Below are 14,851 nucleotides of genomic sequence, written 5' to 3'. Positions count from 1 at the left end.
AGGGGTATCGTCAGGAGTGCCCCAGGGAAGTGTGATAGGCCCACTCTTGTTCTCTATAGGGTGGTCGTGGTGGACAGCAATCCGCGGTTGTTCGCTGATCATGCTGTGAAAGATGTCGAATGTCAGTGACTGTAGGGTGGTAAAAGATGACCTAAACAAAATTTCTAGTTGGTGTGATGAATGGCAGCTAGTTCTAAATGTAGAGAAATGTAAGTTAATGCGGATGAGTAGGAAAATCAAGCCCATAATGTTCATATACAACATTAGCAGTGTACTGCTTGACATAGTCATGCCGATTAAATATCTGGATGAAACGTTACAAGGCGAGCAGTCATGTGAACACTGTGGTAAAGAAGGCGAATGATTGACTTCGGATCATTGGGAGAATTTCAGGAAAGTGTGATTCATCTGCAAAGGAGCCCGCATATAGGCGACCTATTCTTGAATGTTTCTCGAGTGTTCGGGATCCGTACCAAGTCAAACTGAAGGAGAGCAATGAAGGAATTCAGAGGTGGGCTGCTAGATTTGTTACCAGTAGGTTCGAACAACACATAAGTATTGGAACTCGAAAGGGAATCCCTGGATGGAAGGTGATGTTCTTTTCTAAGAACAATATTGAGAAAATTTGGCGAACCGGCTCTGAGGCTGACTGTCGAATGATTCTTTTGCTGCCAACATGCATTGCACGTAAGGACCACGAAGATCAGATACGTGAAATTAGGGTTTATATGGATGCAAGAAGGCAGTCGTTTTTCCCTCGCTCTGTTTACAAGTGGAACAGGAAATGACTAGTAATGGTATAGGGTACCCTCCGCCACGCACCGTACGGTGGCTTGCGGATAAACAGTGTAGATACAGATGTAGATGTAGACAATCTCCAGTAGAGAGAAAGTTCCTATTTGAGGTGAGTTTCATACTTGATAACTTTAGGTTTAACAACGCACATGTTCTCAATTACTTACGAGAAAGATTTTATGGGGTACGTTTTCATTGACATACTGACCCTATAAGAAGCCGAGCATTCACGAAGTATATCCCGCAAGGCAATTAGCGTGACGACACAAGTTTGTTGTGGAGCCCACACTCCTTCCACCCCACATCGAACGCGCCACTCATCTTCGCCACTGCGAGTCCGTCTGCCGTAATGCAGTAGATTTTAACATGCCGCCTCTATTTCTGCTCACGCATCTCGATTCCTACGACTTTCATTTCTCTTTTCGAAGATCCAACTATCGATATCATTTCTCACTCTCTCTGTAACTATTGGTTTTAGATTTCAGAGTTTTACTGAACTTTTGTTATGTGTACCTTATCCGAAGGCTTTTTCAGTTACTGTACCTTTGCCCTGTCGCTTTTTATTAATGATATCATCGACCAGACAACCAACCCCTGCAAGTAGCTTATGAAGACAGATGCCTATGCATTCACAGTACAGCAGATCAGCAGGTGAGTAGCTCTCTCGCCAAATGATGTGGGGAAGGTGTTAGGTCATTTGCCGGCCAGTGTGGCCACGCGGTTAAAGGCGCTTCAGTCTGGAACCGCGCGACCGCTACGGTCGCAGGTTCGAATCCTGCCTCTGGCATGGATGTGTGTGATGTCCTTAGGTTGGTTAGGTTTAAGTAGTTCTAAGTTCTAGGGGACTGATGACCTCAGATGTTAAGTCCCATAGTGCTCAGAGCCATTTTTTTGTTAGGTCATTTATCATTCCTTCTATCTCAGTAGCCACTGATGTGACAACAGCAACAAAAGACGTGACTTTCCATTAAAACCAAGTGATTAACATTCCAGTCGCTGCAATATGCTCTTAGTAGACCTTGTGTCAGTTTCAAATAATATGACGGTGTGACAGTAGATATAAAGAGTTAGCTCATTATGCATTAAGTTGTTTTACAACTTCCAAATTCCTTATATGATGTAAATGGTTTTAAAATATTTGCAAAACTCATAAAAGAGATTCTAAAATACTTATAAAATTATAATAGTGGCTTTGAAATCGTCATAAAGAGTGGTTTTCATAATTCGTATTTGGTTTAAGGACATTTAAAATAATATTTACAATCATTATTATTTTGTACTGAATAAAGCAACAGGCTACATCATAATTTTTAACAGCCAGTTGTGTGCTGTGTCATGCTACTACAGCCAGCTGACTGCTAGTCACAAGTTCAGCAGCTGTTTGCACAAAAAGAGGCAGTCTAGCTATCTCTCATCACAAGCCTTTAAAAATGAGTTGGGATGACGGAAGAGAAGGATGAGAGTTCTCAGCATATACTGTGAGTGCCATTATCGACCGATGCTGCAAATTTGCAATGGAACGAGATTACATCACCATGCAGAAAGAATATAAAAATTTAGATAACGACTAAAGAGAAGAAAATTACGCAACCGACGGACGAGGTTCATTGTTCTGTACATCAAGGACGACTTTGTGCTAAAACTACAGGCATAGATCTTATGAGACACTTGGTGTAAAAGTAGTAAATTTTCTGAACTTGTATGCAAATGGACGTAAATCACAGCAATTCGGAGGGTAGGTACCTGTAAATTCCTGAAGTCGTTGTTAAAACAGTATTACAACATCGAGCATCCTGAGATGGCAGGGCTGGCGGTGGTGTTCGGCAGTAGAACGCATTCGTCAGTACTCAGCATGCAGTCGACACGGCTACCGCGACGTCAAGGTGTGGGCGACCCTCGCCTGCGTTAGTTCATTTTACGTGAGCAACTATCTGGTCAAAATAGAATACTCAAAGTGTGTGCACCTTTTGTATCTACATGTAAATCAGCAGCCAAACACATCAAGGATCAATGCATCATGCCAGCCAACTGTGGAAGTCTAAATTTCCGAGTATGCTGCACATTACACATGTGCAGGAACATGGAGCTGTGGCGGAATTTAACATTTAATCTATTCTGGGCGAGTTCGCTCCTATTATAGTAATCCACTTTGTACTTTTGTGTCTTCTTGAACTTATTTACTGAGCAACTTTGCAAATACAAATATTGATCACATCCTAGTATCTGCATGCTTGTTTTGTGACTCACTGAAAAGACTGCACAATTGCAGGTGATTTTTCTACATGTTTTCTCACACAAGACAGACGAAATATCTGAAAGTGAAATGGTATTTACATCTTATAGAGAAGAAGCTTACACTGTAAGTAAAACGAAAAAAAAGTTTTGATGAAAATTTTTTAACAGTGCGAACGTCACAATTATTTGACAAGAAAAATAATTTTCTGTATCATTTGGCACATTACAAGAAAACAAAAATACAAACGACAGAGTAAAGAGGCATCCCAGATATTGTCCAACTGATTGCAAGTATACATTTTCTCGAGCAAATAAATGTAAATGTTTTGAAATATTACGAAACTTTTCCTATTCTTTCATTTCCCAGGAGCGTAGAGAATTTACCGTATGAACTTTGACAAAAGGGTCCGCCATAGGTTTTGCTTTTGTCCTTAATAAAGAACCATCACAATTGCCTAACCCTTCCACGCAGGGTAGCCACACGGTTTTGGGCGCCTTGCCAAGGTTCGCATAGCTTCCCCGTTGGAGGTTTGAGTCCTCCCTCGGGCATGGGTGTGTGTTTTGTCCTTAGTGTAAGTTAGTTTAAGTTAGATTAAGTACTGTGTGAATCTAGGGATGGATGACCTCAGCAGTTTGGTCCCATAGGAACTTACCCAAAATTTCCAAATTGCTTAACCCTACTTTTTGTTTCTATGTTTCGATTTTTTCGTAAAAAGATAGTCCCCTACAATCTCATTTTCAAAGTTCAGGTGAGAAACTTCACATCAGACAGCTCCCCTAACACACATAATTTTACTGCTGATGTGTAAATGAAGACGACTACTCGAGACAGACGCGACTCAGTACAGGAATAACACGTCTTAGGCGTGGATTTTTGGGATGCCATGAGGAATTCTTCAAAGTCCTCACTGAACGCTGTGGCACTGTATTCTTCTCTGATGTGTTGGATGGTCTACTTAGGCGCGCGCCTGTGCCCATGTCAGATACCGGCGAAGACAGCAGTCCCAATTTGAAGAGTGAGTCAACACATTTTCCGTGTCCAGTTCTTAGTCGGTTCAGAGTTGCCCAGATCTTGCGGGGCTGATCAAAGCCAGGAACTGCCTCAGTAATTATAGGCATTAGGTGGCAATATGTTGGGGCATTTTGGAGCCATTCTCTTTTCCAAGAGTTGATGTCAGCCCCATTGAGGCAGTCGAGAGCAAGAGGAGGGTATCTTGAACAAAGCCTCTTGATACTCAGATCAGGTATATCGATATGTACCGATAGTTCAGGATTTTCTTCGATCTTGTTGTATTCCCTGACCAAGGCTGCTTCTCGTCGTATTTTTGGGGGTAGTATATGACTCAGGACAGGTAGCCATATGTTAGGTGTAGGCCTAACAGTTCCTGAAATAATGGGCATGGTGTTGTTAAGCTCAACATCGATTTTGTTCACGTGGCTACTCTTTAGCTATACTGGTGCAAAATACTCCGCCGTAGAGTATACCAGGCTCAGCGCAGACGTCCTCAGAGTTGTTGCCGTTGATCCCCAGGTTGTACCACAGAGTTTATGGATGAGGTTGTTCCTTTTCCTTACCTTGGCAGCTGATTTTGTAAGGTGTGATTTAAATGACAAGGTTCTGTCTTACGTGACACCTAGGTACCTTGGCTCCTTGTAGTGGCTGAGGCGTGTGTCGTTACAATACACTTCCAGAGCTCTGTCGGCTTCTCTGTTATTGAGATGGAAGCAAGTTAGTTCTGTCTTCGTGGCATTAGCCCTAAGCCATTTATGGAAGTGTGTTACCAGGGCAGACAGATTGGATGTCAGGGTTTCTTCCATTCAATCAGAATCGGTGTGAATTGTTGCACTGGCCCAGTGATCAGGGTAGCCAAATTTCCTACAAGCTGTCATGTTAGTAATGTATAGGCTGAAAATCAGTGGGGCTGATACCGAGCCCTGAGGTAAGCCATTTTTAAAGAATTTATGGCTACTGACCTGGAATCCTGTGTTACCTTGTCTCCAGACGGTATCATAGGCTGGCTGCTGACAAGTCAATGAAGGCCACAAATGTTTTTAGTTTATTTTGGAATTCCGCTTCAATATGTATGGTACTGTATGGTAAGGGCCAGGACGTGGCCTGCACAGCTTCGGTTGGGACGAAAGCCGGGTCGTTCTACTGGGATGGCCGTGAGTGTTGTCTGGCTGATCCTGTTAAATAGTACTCGTTCCAGAAGTTCGTACACCATGCTAAGCAGAGCTATTGGCCGATAGTTTTGCGGAAGATTTCCCAGTGTACCTGACATTAGAAGGGCGATTATCTCGGCACGTTTAAGTTCTTGTGGTATGTTTCCTGTCCGCAGTAGTGATTTGAAAAACTTTTTTAAACATATTTTCGTATATTTGCCAGACTTGATAAGAAACCCTGGAAGGATGTCATCTGAGCTGGGGGCTTTACCTGGTTTTGTGTCCTTTATTGCTGCTGAGATCTCTCTGGGGGTGTTGTTGCATCAATATTTAGTGTCAAGACTGGCTGTTGCTTTTAGCTTTCTAACTTCACGTTTAATGCGTATTGTTGTCTCTCGGTGGTTTACCCCTTTAGATGTTTTAACAATGTGCAAAGCAATTTTGTTAGGTGTTGTGGCGTTTCTTCTCGAGTGATACGGCTACATCCTCCTAGTTTTTGAAGCAGGGACCATGCTTTTCTGCTGATACTTTAAAGTCCATAGCCTGTGAAGTTTACATCCGCTTCTGTCGTCGTGCAGTATCAAGGCTGTGGATGAGTTCATCTGCTATCTCTCTGCCATCGCTGCTTTGGTAATCATTATACAGTTCCTCACATTTCTCATACCAGCCTCGAATGTATTCTTTGCGGTATCCTCTAGGTATGTGCTTTATGCTGTATTGATGACTGCTCCCACAAATCTTTAATAACTATCAGCAGATGGACGGATCCATCCCAGGGATTTATCGAGGTCTTCAGAGTAAGCTTTCCAATCCGATTTTTGTAGGTTCCATCTGGGTCGAAGAGTTGAGGTTATCAATGGAATACTTGTGCCGACTTCTGCTAGGACTGGACGGTGTTGACTGTGAGGGAAATCTAGCAGAACATTTCGGCTTGTGTTGACCAGCTGGTGATTTTCATCAGCTGAGACAAAGCATGGGTCTGGGTCATACTCTCGTTTCCAAGCTGCTGATCTGAAGGAACAGCGATCTTTAGCATCGAAAATGAGATGGGTGTTGTTCTCTTCTGCCTAGTTTGCTAAGGCTTCACCATTTTCATCGGTTGTTCTGTATCGCCATCAGTGGTGGCTGTTAAAGTCACCTACCAAAGAGCGCGGGATGGCGATGTGATTGGAGAACATCTGCTGGCCATGCGGATTCTGGTGGTTTGTAGACGTTACTTATGGCCACCTATTTTTATTATCACGTAGTAGATATTGATATTTGTGGAAGTGGGTATCAGCTGAGCGTTCTCTATTGTATTTGTGAAGTATGTGGCTACTCCGTAGGGTTGGTGGTACGTTGCGCCAATGATAACGTATCCTGGTATTTTTCCTCTCGAGTGTAGTTGATCTTCGCTATTTGTGTGGGTTTCCTGTAGGGCAACCACGTAAATGTTGTGCTTAGTTGATAACTTTTGAAGAATTTGGCATTTGGTTTTACTAATGCCCTCAGTGTTCAGCCGGCATATTTTAATACCTGTTCCGTTTCCTAGATGCTTGGCTCTGAGAAGGGCTTTTGATGAGATTATGAGTCATTTCCTCTCGGTTATGCACTTCTCGAATAGCCAGGAGATCTAGAAAGATTTTCTGGCTGTCAGTTTTGTTGCCTTCTTAGCACCGCCCAGGGGTCACTTGTGGTGCCAATTTCAGGTTTAACCCACGGACGTGAAGCAACATTGACACCGCCTCCAATCTTGTCCTGAAACGATCGCACGCACTCTTTAAAACAGCGCTGTCCATATTCGAGAATGCTGCTTCGATAGCGGTGCGTAGAGATGCGGCATTAGGGTGCCTCGTCTATCGACTGTGCTCGAAACATAGCAGTCAAGAGGGTTTAAATCCAAGCTATTCGGGGGCCAGAACTCCTTTGACCAGAATATGTCAACGTTATCCGAGAGCCAGTTTCGGACTAAGTGACTCGTATGACCTGTTGCTCCGTCCTGTTGAAAGACACATTGCCTCCCTGAGGCCGCAGTTACCCTCCACGGTTTCTCGACATTCGTCAAAAGTTACAGATAAACTTCTTTTGTGACAATTTGTCCCTGTTCAAAGAAATCTGGCTGCATGACCTCACCCACATTTGACAGCACACCTAGGACGTGAACACCAGACTTTTTGGAAGCATTATAACTGGCCACAATATCGTAAACAGTTGATCTCGGGTACCTGAAGGATCTAAATATTTAAGTGGGCGAATGCCCTGAGCGAAAACTTTCGATAATCGCGATTCTTCGGTTGTACTCCGCGCTTGTCCGTAACATGTAAGCCATTTTGAGGTTCTGAGTGTTTACTAGATGCCGACAGCTTTCAAGAACGCCAGTCGCGATCTCCGGTGGAACTAAGGTATGGCAGGAAATTCAAATTGAAATTTGTCCAGTCTTAACCACCGCGCCCCATAAAATACCGGTAGCGCTTTTAACCGGTCCGGTTTTTCCCACTCACATAGTGATGGAGGCAGATGTGGGCAGATTCGTGCCGGAGATCGACGGTGTTGTAAATAGGAATGATTGTAGAAGTGAACTCAATTTCGTGAGGAGCTACCGAGATACTTAACGACGTGAAGGGAGGATAAGGAGAGAGTAACAGACAACTGAAGAGTGAACAGGAAATTATGAAAATAAGTTTATTTTGTCTGAGTACAGCGTGACGAACATAGGTAGTGCAATAAAGTGAAAGTTTCTGAAAACAACTGGTGTCCCAACCATCGTGTAATACAAGTTATCATTAAAAAAGAGTGACTAAAGGTCCTTTACATTTCAAATAAATCGTTTGACTGCAAATTGCAGCGAGAAAGGATTGAAGCAAAACATTACACCTCAACTTAATCTTAAGGTAACAAAGAACAGAACACTCATTTTTATAAGGGTTGCAACACAGTGCTTCGGACGAAGCAGACCACACTAGAATGACAGTGTTATTTGCATGTTGCGGAATACATAAATGATGTTCATTTGCTGTCATATTCACTTCATGAACGCTGTCAGATTACATTCAAAGACGCACTCACATTCAATAATATAAACAGTTATATATTCCGTTGAGCATAAGCGTTAATATTTTCCATATATGGAACAGTAAGCATGTTACATTTGGTTTAAAGTGTGAGTATGTAAAACAGATAACAGTAACCATACTGTACTAGCCTTACCACACTACACGGTCCAGTCACATTAATGTGACCACCGCCTATTTTCGACGTCAATGTGCAATGATCACTCTCAGACTAGCAGAGGAGGGTGTATACAGAACGCGCGGAAAACAATGGAGTCATTGTCGTAATGCGGATATGGAGAGATATATCTGACATGATCATCGGCTTTGAGGCCAAGGGTGGAAGCATTTCCGAAACGGCTAAGTTTATGATCGTTCGCGTGCCGCCGTGGTTAAAGTACACCGTCCATGGTAAAATGGCGATATCCAAAAACAGTTCCGAAGCAGCAGGGATGTACTGCGGGTCATAGATGACTGGGCTGAGCGATGGCTGCGCAGATGTGTACAAACGAATAAACTTGCGACTGTTGAGCTGTTGAGCAACTGTGCGTCCAGATGAACCGAGGAGCTACCAACAGTCTTCTCCTCAACGACCGTTCAGAAAACGTTGCTGCGTATGGGCTTCCGCAGCAGACAGCCTGGTTCATGCACCCACGATGACTGCTCTTCATCGGCGAAAAAAGGTTGAATTTGAACCCCAGTCCCGCAACTAGATATCCACTCAGTGGTGCGGGCTTTCAAAAAAAAAAAAAAAAAAAAAAGTGACCCTCAACTACGTATCTTCAGACTCAGAGTTGAAATATTAAAAGTTTTGGCTGGTTTCGTTGTCTAGGGGCTGGGATACGTAGTTGCGGCATTACACTCCAAATACTACTGCGTCTATAGTATACAATATGAATATACACATGAATCGAACGGTCGAAGGTTCCTGTCACTCAGCAATTGCGAATTTTGAATGTAACATAGAAATTTATAAATGAAAGATTGCAATTAAAAAAAATCTGGAGGTACTATTTTAACGACTTTCAATGATGAGCACGATACCAGAGGTACCATTAAGGATGCCGTTTATTACTGCAAAACACTTATTGGTGTAAATGGTCCAGCAATTAAATAAAATATAGGTTGAATAACAGGGAAACAACACATTCCTACTTCACGTAATTAGTTATAAGCGACAACATAGCTCGCGAGGCATCCACTTCTAAACGCATACTATGTCTTCACTACAGAAGTCACGGAAATCTCAAGTGTACAGGTCGGCACTACGAAATATTTTTATCTCCTGCGACCACGTGCAAACTGCTCAACAAGCTCCAAGTATTTCCAGCGACCGTCCGTCGCGCCTTACCCGCCAGCACCCCCTAGTGTCCTGTGCGTCCAGATGCTCCTCCCCCCACTTCCATACAGTCTCTCCATTGACTTCGCTAGTCGTCTACCGTAGTAACGAGCGCTATGATCGGCTAGAGCGTTCCCGCCATGTCTCCAAGTCAACGCACACTCAAAAACATATTGAAACACATACGAAATACTTGACTTACATTGAAATAACTTGAAATTAAATAAATATTCCTACGGCTGGAGCATAAACATGCTATAACACACATTATTAAATACAGATACAAATCAGATAAACATATATCAAAGGAACAGAAACAAAAGTAGGCCAGTAGCCTAATGTCTCTGTGCTTTCTAAAACACAATAAACACATGACCAATTTCTTCATGAATAGTATATATCAGATACAAACAAAGACATAGACGAATAAATATATTTATAAGCATGCTGCTACCGCTTTTTCGTGTAACTGTGGAGTACTTACGGCACGACACGATCAATAGTAATCAGCCACTTTGACCTCCAATAACGCATGTACTATTCAAGTTACATGCCTGTAATGCATACTAATTTAGGTTTACACTAATAACTTTCGCCGGCCGGAGTGGTCGTGCGGTTCTAGGCGCTACAGTCTGGAACCGAGCGACTGCTACGGTCGCAGGTTCGAATCCTGCCTCGGGCATGGATGCGATTGATGTGCTTAGGTGAGTTAGGTTTAATTAGTGCTAAATTCTAGGCGTTTGATGACCTCACATAGTGCTCAGAGCCGACTAATAACTTTCTAAAGACACGTCGATCAACAAAATCGGATGAACAATTTAGATTTTGGAAATTCTTTGCTGGGTGTTGCTTGTATAATTTACAGTCAGATACTAAAGCTGAAACTGATAAAGATATTAGCCCGCCCGGTTGGCTGTGCGGTCTAACGCACGGCTTTCCGGGAGGGAAGGAGCGCCTGGTCCCCGGCACGAATCCGCCCGGCGGATTAGTGTCAAGGTCCGGTGCATCGGCCAGTCTATGGATGGTTTTTAGGCTGTTTCCCATCTGCCTCGGCGAATGCGGGCTGGTTCCCCTTATTCCGCCTCAGTTACACTATGTCGGCGATTGCTGCGAAAACAAGTTCTCCACGTACGCGTACACCACCAGTACTCTACCACGCAAACATAGGGGTTACAGTCGTCTGGTGTGAGACGTTCCCTGGGGGCCCACCGGGGGCCGCACCTCATAATAACCCTGGGTTCGATGTGGGGCGGCGGAGGGGTGAAGTGGACTGCCGTAGTCGTCGTGGGGTTGTGGACCACTGCTGCTGCGGCGGGGACGGAGCCTCTCGGTCGTTTCTAGATCCCCGGTTAACATACAATACAATACAATACAATACAAGAAAGATATTGAAAATCTGATGACATCATCAGAATCGTCGTGCAAATAATGGTAATGTACATGTTTCTTTTTCAGGTATCATGATTCGTCTGGCTACTATTAATTTCTACATCAACTGTGAAATGTCTGCCATTATGGTTTAACAAAGTCCGCCGTCTTTGGCACTCACGGCATACAAATCTCCTTCATCGACACAAAGCACATTCCTCGACACAACGTCAACATGGCATTCCCAAACATGTGGACGGCATGGACCACGTGCTGGAGCTAGTCCTCTTGCTCTGGCTAATGTTCGGCACCACACGGTTGCTGACGAGCCCTGGCCTGCCGAGCGGCCTCTGCAGCCACGCCAACTCCGAGCTTCCGATATTTTCATGGCGCCACAACTCGCTTATTATCTCACGGTGGCAATAGATGGCTTCATCAGATGAATCACTTTTTATGCTCCATCAGAAAAATGGGCATTGGTGTGTATGGTGTGAAAGTTCTGAAAGCAAACACTCTGCAACAACTGTCAGAAGGATCAAGACTGGAGGCATTCCCTGGGTAATCCCGTCATCCTGGAAGGTACAATGGATTTGCATCTATCCTTGGGTATATGATATGAAAGTTCTGAAAGCAAACACCTTGCAACAACTGTCAGAAGGATCCAGGCCAGAGGCATTCCCTGGGTAATCCCGTCATCCTGGAAGGCACGATGGATTTGCATCTATCCTTGGGTATATGATATGAAAGTTCTGAAAGCAAACACCCTGCAACAACTGTCAGAAGGATCCAGGCCGGAGGCACTCCCTGGGTAATCCCGTCATCCTGGAAGGCACGATGGATTTGCATCTATCCTTGGGTATATGATATGAAAGTTCTGAAAGCAAACACCCTGCAACAACTGTCAGAAGGATAAAGGCCGGAGGCATTCCCTGGGTAATCCCGTCATCCTGGAAGGCACAATGGATTTGCATCTATCCTTGGGTATATGATATGAAAGCTCTGAAAGCAAACACCCTGCAACAACTGTCAGAAGGATCCAGGCCGGAGGCATTCCCTGGGTAATCCCGTCATCCTGGAAGGCACAATGGATTTGCATCTATCCTTGGGTATATGATATGAAAGCTCTGAAAGCAAACACCCTGCAACAACTGTCAGAAGGATCCAGGCCGGAGGCATTCCCTGGGTAATTCCGTCATCCTGGAAGGCACAATGGATTATCTTAAGTATGGATCTATCCTTGGGTATATGGTGTGAAAGTTCTGAAAGCAATCACCTTGCAACAACTGTCAGAACGAGGCTGGAGATATTCCCTGGGTAACCCCGTTATCCTGGAAGACTCAATGGATAATCACAAGTATGCATCTATCCTTCAGGTACAGTATCCACCCCTACAAGCAGTTTGTTTTTCCTCGTCATGATGGCATCTGCCAGCAGGACAATGCAAATTGTAACACTGCTCGCAATGTACGTGCGTGGTTCATAGAGCACCAAAATCAGTTTACCCTATTTCGTTGGCCACCAACCTTCCCAGACATAAGCCCAACGGAGCAATTTGTTGCACCACCTCGATAAAGCAGTTTGCACCTTTGATCTCTCACAGCTTATGGTTTAATACGGCTCTTGAGTCGGCATAGCTCCACATTCCTGCCGGTATCTCACTGGCTCTGTTCCTCCACACCTCGGAGCGTTTCGTGCTGCAAAAGATGGTTATCCAGGCTTTTGAAAGTGCTCACATTAATTTGACTGGACAGTATAGAATAAACAATGATATAACAAACGGGCTCATTGTACTTGGCTTAGACTGCCAGAATAAGTAGCAACACGTTCGCTATAGCGTTTTCACTACACCATATCAGCATTGTCCGTTGTCCGTCTGTTAGGTGTTTTTCGTTGATAAATGATCGGATGAGTCATCTGTCTGCCTTCTGCAATTTACCCATTGTTGAGCTGGTGTTCACCTTGTTCACTGTTTCGTTTGTGTATGTTGCTTCACCTTTAACAATGGGATGGTATGTCTGATTTTGGTGTTCATCGAAAGAGATTTTTCCATGTAGGTTGGCAAGCTGTTTCGTTGTACTTGTTTCAGTTTAGATCTTCTGCTTTCTCTTGAGGGTTTCTCGTTTGAGAGTAAGTTTATGATTTCAGTGACGTACTTAAACGTATTTAAATTTATTTGTTGTTGCTGAGTCGAACAGCTGGTATGTCAGGGTTGAAGGCTGGCGCTGTTCAAAATTTCTTCCCAAGGAATTCTGCAATCCATTTCTTGCTGCTACGTTTTCTGGTACTTCAGTTGGACGTTTAGCCTCTTCCACATTACTTACTAGTAGTGTAAGATCGTCTGCGAATTCTAGGTAATTATATTTGTTATGTTTTCCGATATTGATGTTTGCTTGGCGTTTCTCATTGAATTCTCGCCTGCCACTCTCCACAGTGCTGTTAAACAGTAATGGCATAAGTCTACTCCGTGTCGAAAGTCACTTCACGTTCCCAATAGTTCAGACAATTTACCTCTAAATTTGGTATTCCTTCGGGTGATTACAATGAAGTTTTGAGCTTTTCGTGTAGACAGAATTCCTTGAGCATTTTCAACGTAGACTCGGGTGGCATAGCGTGACATTCTGTTTTGATGTCATCGTGATGACTAAGCTCTTGTTTCGAACTCTTTAACCCTCGAGCGGGCGCGCTGTTTTAAAAAACACAACAGCAGCAGTTTTTATGCCTAATCAATGGCTCAACCTTGATTTATTACGCCATTTCTGGCATGTATTCCATTGCTGATGTTTTCTCGACAATGTTAAAGTGGCTTAAGTTCATTTGGTTAGCTTTTTCAGTTTGTTTTCTGAATTGTAAGCAACGACATGTCGAATGTTGTAAAAAGTACAACGTGCGCCTGCTGTTGTGAGAGTTGAAAGCTTTGTTCTAGCAGTCAGTGTCCAGAGTAAGGTGTACTAAAAAGTTAACTATACTTGCTCGTTGTTTTTTTTATTTTTTTAGATGCATATTAAATGTTACTTTGGTTTCACCGACATCCGAATGTACTTATTCATTTTATTTCTTTGATGTTTCGTTCCAATTCAAAAGGTGTATCGGACGAAGAAATTCTCAAACTGCTCGAAGAAGGTGATGATAAAGTCCATCCAGACTTTTCAGACTTGAAGGAAAGTAATGTAGATTTGAGTGATGAAAACACTGAGTAGGACATGGCTGTGAATCTGAACTTGAAGATGGGGCTGGTGATGATCCCGGAGAGACAGTAGATGTACGAGGGTTCTTTATTTAAAAGCCAAAGTTTCACATTGGTGTAAAACAGAGTTTGCTAAAACATCAAAAATCAATAGAAAAAAAAAACATTGTGCAAATTCCACCAGATCCGAGGAGAAAGGTGATAAAGTTTCAACGTAGACTCGTCTTGCATAGCGTCACATGGTATTTTAATGTCACCGAAAGTGATGAATAAGCTCTTGTTTCGAACTCTTTAACCCTCGAGCGAAGTTAGCTTTTTTTTTCCTTAAAGTAATTGACCTTGAATTTATTGATGAAATCGTAAACTATACTGATACGGATATAAATAAACAGCGAGACACATATCAATTCTCGCTCAAAAGAGGTAACAAAGTGACGAAATAATGGCTCTGTTCTGGATTTTTTTTTGAAGAACATGAAGAAGAAGAAGAAAAGGGCATAATGCTAATGTATTGGAACTCTGGGCAGCAGACGGAACGGGAATGCTACTGCTTAGGACTGCAATGAGTTTCAATAGGTTTTTGTTTTTTCTAAGCTGTATGCGATTTGTTGATATGGAAACGAGGACTGCTATGAGAAAAAACTGATAAGTTGGTTGCAATTCGTACTGTACTGGATCGTTTTGCTGCTAACTGTCAATGTTCTTACAGCCTGGTTAATTCACCATGAAAGATGAAAT

Source organism: Schistocerca serialis, chromosome 7 (genome assembly GCF_023864345.2).
Source record: "Schistocerca serialis cubense isolate TAMUIC-IGC-003099 chromosome 7, iqSchSeri2.2, whole genome shotgun sequence".
Taxonomy (NCBI): domain Eukaryota; kingdom Metazoa; phylum Arthropoda; class Insecta; order Orthoptera; family Acrididae; genus Schistocerca; species Schistocerca serialis.
This window is presented reverse-complemented; position numbering follows the sequence as displayed.